This window comes from Somniosus microcephalus, chromosome 28, assembly GCF_052327205.1.
Source record: "Somniosus microcephalus isolate GS21.2 chromosome 28, FLI_Smic_1.0, whole genome shotgun sequence".
NCBI classification, from domain to species: Eukaryota; Metazoa; Chordata; class Chondrichthyes; order Squaliformes; family Somniosidae; genus Somniosus; species Somniosus microcephalus.
In genome coordinates, this window is record NC_141014.1 from 37,383,652 (window position 1) to 37,401,040 (window position 17,389).

Here is a 17,389-nt window from a genome sequence, read left to right on the forward strand (position 1 = left end):
CTCTACCACAGAAGGCTGTGGAGGCCAAGTCACTGAATATATTTAAGAAGGAGATAGATAGATTTCTGGACACAAAAGGCATCAAGGGGTATGGGGAGAGAGCGGGAATATGGTATTGAGATAGAGGATCAGCCATGATCATATTGAATAGCGGAGCAGGCTCGAAGGGCCGAATGGCCGACTCCTGCTCCTATTTCTCTATGTTTCTATGTTTGAACCCTTTGCCGCTACAAGCAATTTGCCTGGATCGACTGTACCCATGAAACTTCAAACAGAACATCTCAAAGTCTCCTCCTTCCCACAAGTTTATTTTTGCAATGGCGCTGGCGTATATTAAAGGGAAAGTCGAGCAGGTTTTACGTCATCAGGTTTTTAAAAAAAAATTGCAACAGCGTCAGTGTTGGCCATCCAGTTTGGGGGGGGACGGAATGATTTAATGAGCAAACATCGACCTTTGCATGTATGAATGCGTCTGCTTCTTCTGCAAGAGCTCGCTGAGAGAATACATACCCTCTTCATACTTTGGTACAAGATCGTGGGCTCTTTGGGGGTCCTATGAGATGGCATTCAGAATGGAAATTGATCGTTAATTTTAGGTTATGAGCTGGTCAGGGATTTAAGACCAACCTTTTGAGGAGAGGTGATGCACTATACCCGTGAATGGCGTCAGTTCAATAATTTACTAAACGTAAATAATTCTATCACTTTACAGCGGGGAAAGAGTTAAACTGACATCGCTGGCAGTTTCACTGAATGGTGTAATAAAGACAACAATCTAATAGGCCTTTGCAGTAGTAAGCTTTTTCTAAGTTGCTGAACTGGCAGTTGAGATAACCTAAGAATGACATGTTGATTTTTGCAGTAGCGTTAGAATGATTAACGACTGCAAGCTGTGTGACTTGGAGACAATTGCAAATAGTCGGACGTGGAACCATAAGAGGCCTCGAGGATGTAAGTTCTGCTCTGGCAGAAAAGTAAAACAATGAGTGGGAAGTAATAAGGCTTAGAGGGGCAGGAAAGCAGGACAATGAGTCAGAAGTACAATGTTGGTGAGACCCCATCTGGCATGAACAAAGGTCATAGGTGCAACACCAGCTTGCGGTGATATCGGACATATACTTTTCCGGTAAAAAGGCGGTACCTTAATGTAACGCGGCATAGGCAACCAATCAGTGAATGTGCACACGGGGCGAAACCCAATCAAATTGTTAAGATGGATCGTGCACGAGGCTAATTATGTACCAAATTTTTGTATAAAAGACTGCTTAAACGTTGTATCATTGGAGAGAAGTCTGGCTAAGACCGAGCAGACTGTCTCCCCACCGCTGTAATAAAGACAACTTGACTATCGATCTAAAACCTTATGTCGAGTGTTGGTTTAAAATACTCCACAACAATTTTTAATATTGTTGCAATGAACATGGAAAAGTGGTGCAATGCAGCTCTACCCCCTGTTCAAGTAAAACCCGTATCAGTTGGCAAATAGCCCAAGTGAGAGAAGTATAAGCCAATGGGCAGTCTGCTACCTACAATGCCAAGAGGGCAGGACTCTTGACTGGAAGATGTTGGTCGGCTTTTCTTAGCAGATGCTGGGGTGTGGCGAGTGGAGAGGGGATGGGGAGGGGGTTAGGAATGTGGGCAGACTGCCAGTAGCGTGCCGGATACTCAGGGATCAGTAGGAAAACCAACTTGGAAAAAGGGAATTCTTTCCCCAACCCCCCCCCCCACCACCCCCGCCCCTACGCCCTTATTTCTCACTGGCTTGCCAATCGAGAGATGAATCCCAGGGTAGCTTTCCATGAGTCTAACTGGCTGGAAATGTGGATCAGGAAACCCGGCGCTCCTGATTTTTTGCAGGTTTATTGATTCCCGTGACCGGAAATTCAGGAGCGTTGCCAATCGCCCACGCTGCCCTCCGCGCCCGTTTCTCCAATCCACACTCCTGTCGAACAAGACTCCATTGGTGGGATAACAACAGAAAATGCTGGAAAAACTCAGCAGGTCAGGCAACATCCGTGGAGAGAAATTTGAGTTGACGTTTCGGGTCGAACCCTTCTTGCTGGGAACCTGGCCTCTCACAATGCCCCCCACCCCCACCTCCCCCCCCCTTATATGCCATGTCCGGATCTCAGCAGACTGCGCCAATGATAAAGTCATGTGACCTTTCGTCCTATGATGTCATCCGGTCACATATTCTACTTGACAAGAAGGTCACAATGAAAGGTTTCTGATAAAGGGCCTCAATAATTATTAGCAATTGCCTCTTTGAAAAAAAAAATAGATTTCCCTATCTATGTTGAGTGGGATATGGTACAGATTGCATGTTTAATGTTCTCAAATCTTTGATAACAAGGACGGTCCTGGCTGGCTCAAGGCCTAGTAGCCCTGAGAAGGTGGTGGTGGGCCTCCTATCTTGAACTGCTGCAGTCTATATCCTTTGAAGCAGTTTCTGATATAACTGAGGGGCTTGCAAGGGCATGTCAGAGGGGCAGTTTAGAGTCAGACACGGTGGTGTGAGACTGGAGTCACATATAGGCCCACACCGGGTAAGGACGGCAGCTCTCCTTCCCTAAAGGGACGTTAGCGAACGACAACCTGACAGCTTCACGGTCACTTTTACCGATGCCAGCTTTTTACAGGAAACTTTCTGGTATCCGGCACTGACGGGACCGAGCTGGTGCCGTCCCATCAAAACTGCCGTAGAAACCAGCGCTAAGGTTAAAACATACGGAGCTTTTAAGCGCCATGTGAATCAACAAACCCTGTTGCTTAGCAACAGCTTCAAAACAGTCGGCCGCAGCTTAAAAGCGTCTCTGTAGCTAAGCAACAGCTTCAGTTAGACCTTGCAGAGCCTGACTGGAAAAAAAAAGCAACGAGAAGTAAAAAAACTTATAGGAAACGGCTCCTGAATTTTGCTGGTAGATAGAGCTTTCCGGATATTTAACCTCCGGTTAAACGAAAGTTTCCTGTAATTTCTCGAATTTTTTTTTGAATAAATTGTATTAAAAAAATCGCAAACTGCCCCTGGTAAGATTTGAAGTCTTAATGCAGGCCTGTTAGGCTTCTGATCCGGTAACATAACCGCGACATTATCGTACCCATAACATAGCCAGTACATACCAGGGTTGGCACAAGCTGATTTTTAGATGGTACAAAATGCTAATTTTTTCCTTTTTAAATCATCCTGCTATTCCAAAAAATCGCAGTTCCATGGGTGCACGAGAGCATATAACCTCTTAAGAAAGTAGCATCATTAGTGGAGCTGGGTGACTGAGTGAGCGGACTGGGGGGGGGGGGGGGGAAATGCAACACATTCAGACCCTGGTATAGGAAAGAGTCAATCTCAGTGAATTACACAAATCAGTTTCGGCTCAGCATGGCGATTTGCTTTTAAGATTCATTCAGGGGATGTGGGTGTCGCCGGTAAGGCCAGCATTTATTGCCCATCCCTAATTGCCCTCGAGAAGCCGCCTTCTTTGATACAACCGAGTGGCTCGCTCAGCCATTTCAGAGGGGCAGTTAAGTGTCAACCACATTGTTGTGGGTCAGGAGTTACATATCGGCCAGACCGGGTCAAGGCGGCAGATTTCCTTCCCTAAATGGACATTAGTGAACCAGATGGGGTTTTTAACCACAATCCGGTAGTTTCATGGCCACCATTATTGACACTAGCTTTTTAATTCCAGATTTATTGAATTAATTGAATTTAAATTCCCCTTGCTGCCGTGGGTGGGATTTGAACTCACGTCTCTGGATCACTACCCCGAACCTGATCACGGACTTCATCTGAGATTCGGAGTTTCCCACGGATGAACTGGAATGAATGCTTTTATATTGCAATTGAAGAAATTTGCTCGATGCTCAAAGCAAAGGCTTAATCATTGGAGACTCGTGGGGCAGGATTTTCATTGGGCCATGGAGGCGGGATTGGAGGCGTGTGGGGGGTTAAAATCGCGAAATCGGGGGGCACGAACCCATCCCGCCCCCAACCCGCCTCCATGCCAGTTTCAAAGGAGGCGGATACCGGACTTATGCTGGGACCCGCCTCCCCGAGGCGGGAAGGGGATTAGTGCCAATTAACTGCTTGTTAACAGGTAGTTAACAGGCAGTTTTTAGCCTAATCCCTATTTTTATTGCTGAAGTGTGGGATTCCCAACGGCTCCAAACCACGCCAAGGTAGTGAGGCGGACCGTCGGGATGAAGGGCTTGGAGGGGTCGAGATGTCCGGTGTTCAGGTGAGTGATGGGTGCATGAGTGCAGAGGTAAATGTGTTTGGTCTGTGTAAAGTGTTTAAAGAAGTTTAATTACCTTTACTTACCTTTACAGCCTTCCTTCCTTCAGGTCTCGGGAGTCCCTCATCTCACCGGCACAGAAAGCAGAATGGCCTCGAGCTGTCAAAAGTTGCAGCATTCAGCTTTCTGTTCTGGAGAGAGCTCTAAATCAGCCTGAGAGGAAGGAATTAACCTGGAGTACAGATTGTCAGTGTTTGACAGCTTCAAACAGCTGTCAAACGCTGATATTTCATCTGTCAAAAGCTCTTGACAGATGAAATGTCAATCTGTAACGTCACCTGTTGCCGGGTGGCCCTTAATTGGCCTGCTGAGCCCGCTGGGCGGGCTCAACAAGGTCAATCAAGTGAAAATCACGTGGGTTGGCCACAGCTCGATGGAGGCGGGACTACAACCCCGAAAGTTGTAGTCCCGCCTCCTACCCGACTCATCAATGAAAATCCAGCCCGTGGTGTCAGCTTCTAACGATCAGGAGCCCTTCTTCCCCCAGGCTAGGCCTGAAGAGCAAGGGCTCCCAAGTGTCGCCATAATTTCAATATCAAAGGACTGTTATTCCATTCGGCCGCACGGTTAAGAAACGGGGACACCGAGGTCATGCCGCTATAAGTGGCGCTCGTGCCACGAGGCTCTGTCGCGGCCTGCCAGATCTTCACGAGAGGCCAGCGCGCGGCGGAGAGAATGAAGTGGCGCCAGAGCCCAGCTCTCCGAACCTGCGCCCGCCGCTAGTGAGGGCAGGCACTGACAGAGGAGACTCGTGGAAAACTACTGGGCACTTGGTCTAAGCGTTAAACAAAGCTTTAATCAACTGTTTTACAACATGGCGGTCTAGTTGTGTCCTTCACTAGTTCCTGTTAAGAATGTCCTGCGCAAGCTGGGCCTGTGCCCGAGTATTTATACTCTCCCTGGACAGCGCCACCCATAGGCCGCTCAGTATTATTTGATAAGTCTTTCTTTCATGAATGACTGAGTCATGTCATTGAAACATAACATGGAAGATAGGAGCAGGAGTAGGCCATTCGGTCCCTCGAGCCTGCTCCGCCATTCAATGAGATCATGGCTGATCATCCAAATTCAGTACCCTGTCCCTGCTTTCACCACATACCCCTTGATCCATTTAGCCTTAAGAAATATATCCAACTCCTTCTTATCAACCCCCTTATGAGCAGATTCCTCTACATTCTACAATGCTGTGGATTCTGTTTACTTAAAGAGAGGCGGGGTGACCAAACGAATCATTTTGGTGCATACTCGTGTCGTCTTATTAACCAGTTTACAGAAAAATCGCTCATTCTATGCGCCTGATCATTTCTGCCCGTTTACTCCTCCGCATTCCTCCTGTCCGAAAAGAATTGGGAGCAAAATTAGACCTTGTTGCCCCCATTTTCCAAGGGGGGGGGCAAAAAGGTCCAATATCGGTGGGCAATGTCCCACTCTCCAAGGACACCGGAAATTCGGCCACCGTCATTTGGGGGTGGGACGATATTCAGGCGTCTGTAGCGTCCGCCTTAAGCAGGAGTTAGGACCCTTGCATATGCTAATGAGGGGTCTAATGTCTGTTTAAAGACCCCCCCCTTCTGGATGTTCGTCAGCTCTGTGCAGTCGGGCAAGCCCCGCGCCTCCCCCCGCAGGCCCCTCAGGTTTTCCTGGTCTCCTTGCAGCCTAACCAGGGAGGGCTGGGGGCCCCCACCAAAGGTGGAGCCAGGAGTGTGCTACTGTAGGCCGCTGCCGGACCAGGCTTACACTCACCCTCCCATTCTCCGTTCCCCCTCGACCCCCGACCCCTCCAGCACATACCTGAGGGCCACTGCTGGCATGGTAGCAGGTTCCAATTGGTCTCCGTGAAACCGAGGATCTGCCTCTAGAGGCCTGACCGGCGTCTGCGGCTCGCCGGTAATATTAGTTCGAGGTCCGAGGACCAAAATGGGACGAGGCTCAGGGTTCCCAGTTCAGGCGACTCAAACCGAGCACAATCCAACTTTTCCCCCCATTGACTGAAAGAATAGACTTGCAATTCTCCAGCGCCTTTCACGGCCTCTGGATGTCCCAAAGCGCTTTACAGCCAATGAAGTACTTTTTGAAGTGCAGTCACTGTTGTAATGTAGGAAACGCGGCAGACAATTTGCGCACAGCAAGCTCCCACAAACAGCAATGACCAGATCATCTGTTTTTCAGTGATGTTGGTTGAGGGATAAATATTGGCCCCAGACACCGGGAAGAACTCCCCCCTGCTCTTCTTCCAATAGTGTCGCGGGATATTTTAGCAGACGGGGCCTCGGTTTAACGTTTCATCTGAAAGACGGCACCTCTGACAGTGCAGCACTCCCTCAGCACTGCACTGGAGTGTCAGCCTAGATTATGAGCTCAAGTCTCTGGAGTGGGACTCGAACCCGCGACCTTCTAAACCAGGAAAGAGTGCTGCTTACTGAGCCATGGCTGACACGGTGTTAGTTGGGCTACAGTTGCACCAGCACTGGGCCCTCTCCAGTACCTCCCCCAAGTGGCCATTGCCTAGACAATGACTGTCAACAGGCATTTAAACCTCAAGGGTCACACACGCAAGTAACTTGGCGTGTATACCCCGTGAGTTTAGAAGATTGAGGGATGATCTAATCGAGGTGTTTACAATGATAAAAGGTCAGAAGGTCGTGGGTTCGACTCCCAGAGACTTGAGCTCAAAAATCTAGGCTGACACTCCCAGTGCAGTACTGAGGGAGCACAGCATTGTCAGAGGGACAGTACTCAGGGACTGCAGCATTGTCGGAGGGGCAGTACTGAGGGAGTGCAGCATTGTCGGAGGGGTAGTACTGAGGGAGTGCAGCATTGTCGGAGGGGCAGTACTGAGGGAGCTCAGCATTGTCGGAGTGCCAGTACTGAGGGAGTGCAGCATTGTCGGAGGGGTAGTACTGAGGGAGTGCAGCATTGTCGGAGGGGCAGTACTGAGGGAGCGCTGCATTGTCGGAGGAGCAGTACTGAGGGAGCGCTGCACTGTCGGAGGGGCAGTACTGAGGGAGCGCCGCACTGTCGGAGGGGCAGTGCTGAGTGAGTGCAGCACTGTCGGAGGGGCAGTGCTGAGGGAGTGCAGCATTGTCAGAGTGCCAGTACTGAGGGAGTGCAGCATTGTCGGAGGGGCAGTACTGAGGGAGTGCAGCATTGTCGGAGGAGCAGTACTGAGGGAGCGCTGCATTGTCGGAGGAGCAGTACTGAGGGAGCGCTGCACTGTCGGAGGGGCAGTACCGAGGGAGCGCCACACTGTCGGAGGGGCAGTGCTGAGGGAGTGCAGCACTGTCGGAGCGGCAGTGCTGAGGGAGTGCAGCATTGTCGGAGTGCCAGTACTGAGGGAGTGCAGCATTGTCGGAGGGGCAGTACTGAGGGAGTGCAGCATTGTCGGAGGGGCAGTACTGAGGGAGTGCAGCATTGTCGGAGGGGCAGTACTGAGGAAGCGCTGCATTGTCGGAGGGGCAGTACTGAGGGAGTGCAGCATTGTCGGAGGGGCAGTACTGAGGGAGTGCCGCACTGTCGGAGGGGCAGTACTGAGGGAGCGCTGCACTGTCGGAGGGGCAGTACTGAGGGAGTGCAGCATTGTCGGAGGGGCAGTACTGAGGGAGTGCAGCATTGTCGGAGGGGCAGTACTGAGGGAGCGCTGCATTGTTGGAGGGGCAGTACTGAGGGAGTGCAGCATTGTCGGAGGGGCAGTACTGAGGGAGTGCCGCACTGTCAGAGGGGCAGTACTGAGGGAGCGCTGCACTGTCGGAGGGGCAGTACTGAGGGAGTGCAGCATTGTCGGAGGGGCAGTACTGAGGGAGTGCAGCATTGTCGGAGGTGCCGTCTTTCGATGAGACTCGGGTGGACGTAAAAGATCCCATGGACAGTATTTCGAAGAAGAGCAGGGGAGTTCTCCCCGGTGTCCTGGGGCCGATATTGATCCCTCAACCAACATCACTAAAACAGATGATCTGGTCATTATCATATTGCTGTTTGTGGGAGCTTGCTGTGCGCAATTTGGCTGCCGCGTTTCCTACATTACAACAACTTCAGAAAGTACTTCATTGGCTGTAAAGCGCTCTGGGACATCTTGAGGTCGTGAAAGACGCTGTAGAAATGCAAGTCTTTCTTTCTTTCATGTGGGTGGTGATGAAATCCTTGTGTCCCTAAACTCAATGGAAGTCAGATTGGTTCAGTGGTAGGCGGCCTTGAAAGGGAAACTCAGTCCTCCATCCATCCATCACAGTCAACAGACAGAGGGATAGCCTTTCCTCTATATATTACACACTAAGAAAACATTGTTGGTGCATTTTGAGCTCATTTGAGATCAACGGTACTACGGGTGACTTTCCCCCTGAGACATTCCCACTCCGCCGGCAAAACCTCACCGGGATTTCCCCCGCACTTCCGGCAAAGTTACAGCGCAGAACAGGAGCAGCTCCAAGGAAATACACGGCCATTAGTGCTAGGAATTGGGCAGGTACAGCACGGGTTAGATACAGAGTAAAGCTCCCTCTACACTGTCCCATCAAACACTCCCAGGGCAGGTACAGCACGGGTTAGATACAGAGTAAAGCTCCCTCTACACTGTCCCATCAAACACTCCCAGGGCAGGTACAGCACAGGTTAGATACAGAGTAACGCTCCCTCTACACTGTCCCATCAAACACTCCCAGGGCAGGTACAGCACGGGTTAGATACAGAGTAAAGCTCCCTCTACACTGTCCCATCAAACACTCCCAGGGCAGGTACAGCACGGGTTAGATACAGAGTAAAGCTCCCTCTACACTGTCCCATCAAACACTCCCAGGGCAGGTACAGCACGGGTTAGATACAGAGTAAAGCTCCCTCTACACTGTCCCATCAAACACTCCCAGGGCAGGTACAGCACGGGTTAGATACAGAGTAAAGCTCCCTCTACACTGTCCCATCAAACACCCCCAGGGCAGGTACAGCACGGGTTAGATACAGAGTAAAGCTCCCTCTACACTGCCCCATCAAACACTCCCAGGGCAGGTATAGCACGGGTTAGATACAGAGTAAAGCTCCCTCTACACTGTCCCATCAAACACTCCCAGGGCAGGTACAGCACGGGTTAGATACAGAGTAAAGCTCTCTCTACACTGTCCCGTCAAACACTCCCAGGGCAGGGACAGCACAGGTTAGATACAGAGTAAAGCTCCCTCTACACTGTCCCATCAAACACTCCCGGGGCAGGTACAGCATGGATTAGATACAGAGTAAACCTCCCTCTACACTTACCCATCAAACACTCCCAGGGCAGGTACAGCATGAGTTAGATACAGAGTAAAGCTCCCTCTACATTGTCCCATCAAAAACTCCCAGGGCAGGTACAGCACGGGGTTAGATACAGAGTAAAGCTCCCTCTACACTGTCCCATCAAACACTCCCAGGGCAGGTACAGCATGGGTTAGATACAGAGTAAAGCTCCCTCTACACTGTCCCATCAAACACTCCCAGGGCAGGTACAGCACGGGTTAGATACAGAGTAAAGCTCTGTCATATCCTCAAACTATGAAACATTGTCACATGGAGATGACATTAACACATGTGACACCTGACCAGCACATACATGACACAGTACAGCCAGCTTAGCCACCCATGAACTGATTATGAGCGTAACATGTGCGAACAAGCACATCAGCCTCAACATCTGTTCATCCCTTTGAACAGCCTCATGACAGGTGTGGTGCACAGGTACGCAGATGTTAGATACAATGCCAATCGCTCTCTCCTTCCCGAAGATTTCGCACGGGTTATTTTCTGGGGCTCCTCGCTCCGATATCAAAAGGTGCCTTTCATCGAACCTCCCAATTAACCCATGTTAATCAGAACAGCCCAACATTACCCGCAGTGGCCGTGAGTCGCAGGGCGGGATCAGGTACTTTATGGATTCGACAGAGACTCGCTCCCCTAGCCCAGAATACCAGCCTGAATCCCATCCTTACAACACGTTGCAGGTTGCGAGCTATAATAGCCACTAAAAATTTATGTGGGTTGTAATAATTAATTCAAATTTTAATTTAGATTCTAATTTCTTCAAATAAATGAGAGCTCGTCTCAGCGAGGGCGATGCTGGGTATTCATCTCAAATGGCCATTGCCAAGGCAATTGAAAATAGGATGGTTGATGATGTGACATCCTATGACCTCCCTTCCCCTGTTAAAAATTGATAAGACACAAGTCATGGATTACCAAAGAAATATTAATTTAATTTAATTAATTTAATTCAAGAGATGTCTGTGCTGAGCTAGGACAACAGTCGGGGACACTAACACTGGCCTCACAGCCCCTTGGGTAATAATGGGATAATCGGCCAAGGTGACCATTCCTGAGCTCATAAGAACGTAAGCATTAGGAGCAGGGGTTGGCCATTCGGCCCCTCGAGCCTGCTCCCCCATTCAATGAGATCACGGCTGATCTTCTACCTCAACTCCAACTTCCCGCCCGATCCCATATCCCTTGATTCCCCCTAGTGTCCAAAAATCTATCGATCTCAGCCTTGAATATACTCAACGACTGAACCCCCACAGCCCTCTGGGGCAGAGAATTCCAAAGATTCACCACCCTCTGAGTGAAGAAATTTCTCCTCATCTCAGTCCTAAATGGCCGACCCTTTATTCTGAGACTGTGACCCCAAGTTCTAGACTCTCCAGCCACGGGGAAATGTCCTCCCTGCATCTACCCTGTCAAGTGCCGTAAGAATTTTGTATGTTTCAATGAGATCACCTCTCAATCTTCTAAACTCTAGGGAATATAGGCCTAGTCTCCTCAATCTCTTCTCATAGGGCAATCCCCCCATCTCAGGAACCAGTCAAGTGAAAAAGGGATCGGGCTTGTCTGTGACGCCCTCCATAGTCAAATAGCCTGCTGACATTCACTGCCTAAGAGTCACATGTGAAAAATGACAACTTGAGTGAGGTGCCAGAAGGTTGGCAGCAGCCTTGGTCAGGCCTCCGTCAGAATAGTGTCTCCAGTTTTGGTCTCCTCGCATGACGGGTGATAATTAGGCTTTGGAAAGGGCGCAGTGGAGGGCCAGAAGATTAATTCCCAGCTTAAAGCATTTTAGTGACCCGTATAGTCTCAACGGGCTGGGGCCCAACCCTTTAGAGAAGCGTAGACTTAAGGGTGATGTGACTGAGGTTTATAAGATAATGAAGGGCAGAGGTTGCGTTTGTGTAGACAGTTTGTTTCAACTAAATAGGATAGAGATGACCGGAGGGGGTCATAAGAACATAAGAAATAGGAGCAGGAATAGGCCACTTGGCCCCTCGAGCCTGCTCCGCCATTCAATAAGATCATGGCTGATCTTGGGCTCAAAGCCACTTCCCCGCCTGCTCCCCATAACCCTTCACTCTCTTATCTTGCAAAAATTTGTCTATCTCCACTTTAAATGTATTTAATGACCCAGCCTCCACAGCTCTCTGGGGCAGAGAATTCCACAGATTTACGACCCTCTGAGAGAAGAAATTCCTCCTCATCTCAGTTCTAAAAGGGCGACCCTTTATTCTGAGACTGTGCCCCCGAGTTCTAGATTTCCCCACGAGGGGAAACATCCTCTCAGCATCTACCCTGTCGAGCCCCCTCAGTATCTTATATGTTTCGATAAGATCACCTCTCATTCTTCTAAACTCCAATGAGTATAGGCCCAGCCTGCTCAAGCTTTCCTCATAAGTCAAACCCCTTCATCTCTGGAATTAACCTAGTGAATCGTCTCTGAACTGCCTCCAATGCAAGTATATCCTTCCTTAAATAAGGAGACCAAAACTGTACGCAGTATTCAAGGTGTGGTCTCACCAATACCCTGTACAGTTGTAGCAGGACTTCCCTGCTTTTATACTCCACCCCCTTGAAATAAAGGCCAACATTCCATTTGCCTTTTGATTACTTACTGTACCTCCATGCTAACTTTTTGTGTTTCATGCACAAGGACCCCCAGGTCACTCTGAACTTTGTAATCTCTCTCCATTTAAATAATAGTTTGCTTTTTTATTTTCCCTGCCAAAGTGGATAACCTCGCACTTTCCCACATTATACTCCATCTGCCAAATAAGAGCACAAGAACATAAGGAACAGGAGCAGGAGTCGGTCATTCGGCCCCTCGAGCCTGCTCCGCCATTCAATAAGATCATGGCTGATCTTCTACCTTTGTCACACTTTCAAGTTGTGTAAGGCCAGAACTAGGTTAGAGGCCAGAAGGCGGTTCTTTTCCCAGAGAATAGTGGACCTGGGGAACAATTTGTCGGCTCGTGCGGTGAACCCTAATTCGCCGAGTTCCTTCATGCGAGAGCGCGCCCTGTTTCCGGCTGGGGCGGAGAGCACCTCGTATAACACTGACCAGGGACAGAGGGGTCTCCTGGACCAGCTTCGATCGCCTAAGGGGGGTCGGAGAGGAATTTTGCAGATTTTATTTCTTAGTTTCTCTCGAAAAGGGAAGGCTGAGGGGTGACCAGATAGAGGTCTTTAAAATTATGAAGGGGTTCGATCGAGTAGGCGTAGATGTTAGCTAGTAGATGTTTCCACTTGCGGGGGAGATCAGAACTAGGGGCCATCAATATAAGATAGTCACTAACAAATCCAATAGGGAATTCAGGAGAAACTTCTTTACCCAGAGAGTGGTGAGAATGTGGAACTCGCTACCACAGGGAGTGGTTGAGGCGAATAGTATGGATGTATTTAAGGGGAAGCTAGATAAGCACGTGAGGGTGAAAGGAATAGAAGGATATGTTGATAGGGTGAGATGAAGTAGAGTGGGAGGAGGTTCGTAAACACTGGGATAGACCAGTTGGGCCGAATGGCCTGTTTCTGTGCTGTAAATTCGATATATGTATAATAATACTGTATAATTGGTCGGCGGTTTTTATCCGAAGTTTTGCCTCTCCCAGGAGATCACATGACAATCAGGTGGGGTGGGGAGTGGATGTATTGCGATACACAAGGCATCACAGTTGTGTGGGATGGGCTGGATGGACCAAAGGGTCTTTTCCTGTCTGTTGTTGCTCGTACGTATCCCAGTGAGGGTCAGTGCCTTCAGGGAAGGAGGGGAGAAAACTGGGCCGGGGTGGGGGGGCGGAAACAAATAAACTAAAAAGAATATGAAAGAACATGGGCGAAGAGCAAGAATTACATAGCTCTGCTACCTCAACCAAGTGGCCCCTTCCTCATTGGTGACCTTATACAGTGAGTGTTGGAGCTGGCCGTTTGACCATGGCGGGCCATCAGAGTCAAGGCCCAATCCTGTCCTCATCCCAACGCACTTTCCAAGAGGGATAGTGATCGGAAGCAGGAACTCTGGCTGAATTTTGTCACCTGCCTGGGGTTTGAGACCAATTGTAGCGCTCAAACTGAGATCAGACAGGGCACCGCAACCTGGGCGCAAAGCAGGTCCTTTAAAAAAAAAAATTCGTTCACTTGACATGGGCATCGCTGGCAAGACCGGCATTTATTGCCCATCCCTAATTGCCCTTGAGAAGGTGGCGACGAGCTGCTTTATACAATTGAGTGGCTTGCTAGAGGGCAGTTAAGATTCAACCACATTGCTGTGGATCTGGAGTCACATATCGGCCAGACCGGGTAATGACGATAGATTTCCTTCCCTACAGGACATTAGTGAACCAGATGGGTTTTTTACAACAATCCGGTAGTTTCATGGTCACCATTACTGATACTAGCTTTTTAATTCCAGATTTATTTAATTAAATTTAAATTTAAATTTAAATTCCACAGCTGCCGTGGTGGGATTGGAATTCATGTCTCCAGGCCTACATGACCACTATGCTACCTTACCGCGCAATCTATCGGTATCACTGAACTAATCACTCTTCCTTCACTCACAAACTCGTTGCGCACGCACACACACACGTGTGTGCACAGAGGCACCCATGCACAAACGCACGCAGGTACGCTCCATGCCAATCCCATGCATTGGCACCAACATGTATCCAAATGGAATGGCAATAAGAGAATCCTTTGCAGTGCTCCCTTGCTCTGCCAGTGGGAGCTTCCAATGTGAGTCATAGCTTTCATCTCCCCCCACGTCCCCCCCACCCCCACCACTTCTAACAAGTTAGAAGATATGATTCAAAGACCACCCACCCAACGGACTACTCCAGAGATGCTAACAGTGGCCTTGTTGGTCAACCTGCTTGTTCCAAGGCAACGATAGAAAGGCTTTCCTTTTTCCCGCTGGGTTTAGCCCTCCCTTTCCTTACTCCCCTCGTCTCCCAACAACCAGCCCTCTGGACTGGGCAGGCTTCCCTTCTCTCCACCTGAGAAAGTCAAGTTTAATTGCCAGTCAAGACTGATACTCGAACCAGAGGATGGGTGGGAGGGCGGTTGGATGATGGCTCCCCCCAGCGGAGAGCTGAGCTTTCTGGCATTGTATCTGTCAGTCATCTACGCGGAAAAATGATCAGGCATGTTGGCTCGTGATGTGATGCCGTCAGGTTGAGAGAGCCTCTGGATCCCGCTCAGTGAATGAGTCTATTTTCACCTCCGAATTCTCCACGGCAACATTCTTCTGTCACTGTTTGGCAATTGACTATCATCAGAAACACCTTCGCTCAATCACTTTCTTTACTCTGAATATTAATCTGATGGACACTCCCTCCCCCCCCCCCCCCCCACAAACCAAGAAACGAAACAGATGGAACACATTGAGAACAAGAAGATGTAAAAGGTTACGTGAAGAGGGTAGGAGGGTGGAGAAAGCCTTCATTCCAGCTCACGTGCTAATAGCCTCTTCCTTTCTTGCCCATCTTTGGCTGATTTAACCTCCATAAAGGACCTCTGTGGTGACCTCAGCGTGAAGGTCCCGCATATCTCGATCGCTTTACCCACGTTCCCTGGTTGCCGTTAATAGTCTAACAACATCCTTTATATTTTATTTAGAGATTGGTGTAACGTTTCAAATCTTTTCCCGCGCAGAACAAAAAAAAACAAATTGAGTGTCACACTATCCCCCAAACAAGGTCCCCAGCGGATTTCCGAGGGCTGCACTGGCCCCTGGGATTCTTTTTTTTTGTTGCGCTAATCTTATTTTAAGAAATTGTATATTAATTTCAGCCTCCGCGTCATTGCCAATCGTAACTTTGCTACCGAGATCAGGGATCTCGGATGCTGAATTTGAGTGGTATAGTGGCATGGGGCCAATGATTGGGGCCTGAGTTCAGGTTTCGATAGCAGAAGGCTTACTCGATGAGCTACAGGAGGAAGCTGGGTGCCTCAACGGTTCGGGCTTTAGCCTCGAGATGCATCACTGGTTGGCGGTTGATAGAGAAAGGCTTAGCTGAACGGGGCGGGGGGCGGTGTGGGGTGAAGGTGGGCCTTCTTGTATGAATTGGATCTTTTTGCTTCTTTTTTTAAATAATAGTAGGGGGGGGGTGATGACGGGGACCGAGCGAGCTGCCGATGACGGTGGATAGGGGCGATCGGAGGGGAGAGCATTCAGGGAAATTGCGAATCCATCAAAGTTGTCAAACGGAAAATTCGACCGCGTACCAGCGATTTCCGCCGATGTACTCTCGCTGGGAGTGACGCACCGCGGGATTACCCCCCCACCCCCTCCCTGAGAAGGTCTTTTTTTAGCTGTTTCTCAATGCTTATGACCAAAAGCTCGCGGTGCTCACTCACTGCAAACTCGTCGTCCTCTTGTCGATAAAAATGGGGAGCTTGCAAAAACAAAAAATCACTACACCTGTTTCCCATGGCAACGGTGTTGGGGGCGATGGAGGGAGGGGGCTGGAAATTCACAAACCGGTTCCGGCACAGTTCTGCCATAATTCTGGCAGGAGTCCAGCAGAAGAGACACAAATTAGGCCTGGACGTGGGATTTGGGCCTTGCGCGGCAATTTCCACTGGGCCTTATAAGGGAAGGAGCCTCTACACACCCAAACTTGGCCAATGGCTTAGGAGGCTGGGGGGACTTGGCTGGGGCAGGGAGTCCCAGACCAGGAGGTCTATCATCCAAAGCCTGGCAGTAGAGTGGCAGCCTGGGGTGCCGAGCGGGACCAGATCGATTGGACCATCCAACGACCGACCCAGGGCCCGGTTTGGAGCTTCAGGCCCGAAACTGAAGTCTGGAACCTGCCCAAAAGATTTAACATTTTTTAAAGATTATTCCGGCCCCCTTCCAAGGAGGGCCACAAGGCATCTAAGTATTTGTTTCTGTTGTTGGGGGTCGGGGGGGGGGGTGGCCCCAGCAACAATCACGCCTCAAAAGTGGCTAGCCTCCTGTTGGGAGTCTCGGCCTCTCCAGGCAGGCAGGGGCCTGAGGGGGCGCCCTGTGAGCACCCGCTTACATTGTGAGGCGACCACCACACCCCTCCCCCCCCCTCCCTTGACCTCCCAGACTCCCGCAGGGTTAGCAGCAGAGCGGCCGCATCCTGGCATTCACACCAGGACGGCTGGCCTCAGATGTCCGACTAGAGCTGTAAGGCTCCTCCATGCGCCAAGTGGTGCGGTCCCAAAAAACCCATCTGTTCTGATCTCAGCCAGACTGCCTGTGGAAGTGCTACGAATTTGTCTCAGTTCCCCCCACGCAAGGGGGTGTCACTATAACTGGTCGCTGTCCACTAGCACTGGCTGAATGTGTGTGTGTTTGACTGTATATGCATGTCTGCGCGTTTGAGACTGTGTCATAGAAACATAGAAGATAGGAGCAGGAGTAGGCCATTCGGCCCCTCGAGCCTGTTCCACCATTTAATGAGATCATGGCTGATCATCCAAATTCAGTACCCTGTCCCTGCTTTCTCCCCATATCCCTTTAGCCTTAAGAAATATATCTAACTCCTTCTTGAATATATTTAATGAATTGGCCTCAACTGCCTTGTGTGGTAGAGAATTCCACAGGTTCACCACTCTCTGGGTGAAGAAATTCCTCCTCATCTCAGTCCTAAATGGCTTACCCCTTATCTTTAGACTGTGACCCCTGGTTCTGGACTCCCCCGCCATCGGGAACATCCTTCCTGCATCTAGTCTGTCTAGTCCTGTTAGAATTTTATAAGTTCCAATGCGATCTCCTCTCATTCTTCTAAACTCTAGCAAACATAAACCTAATCGACCCAATCTCTCCTATTACGTCATTCCTGCCATCCCAG

General features: G+C 49.7%; 1 protein-coding gene across 1 annotated transcript in view; it reads right to left on the bottom strand.

Moving 5' to 3' along the window:
- The window catches only part of LOC147099603 (voltage-gated potassium channel KCNC1-like), a 102,873-nt gene that overhangs the window by 9,060 nt on the left and 76,424 nt on the right, over positions 1–17,389 (bottom strand). The gene's annotated exons all lie outside the window — the stretch shown is intronic.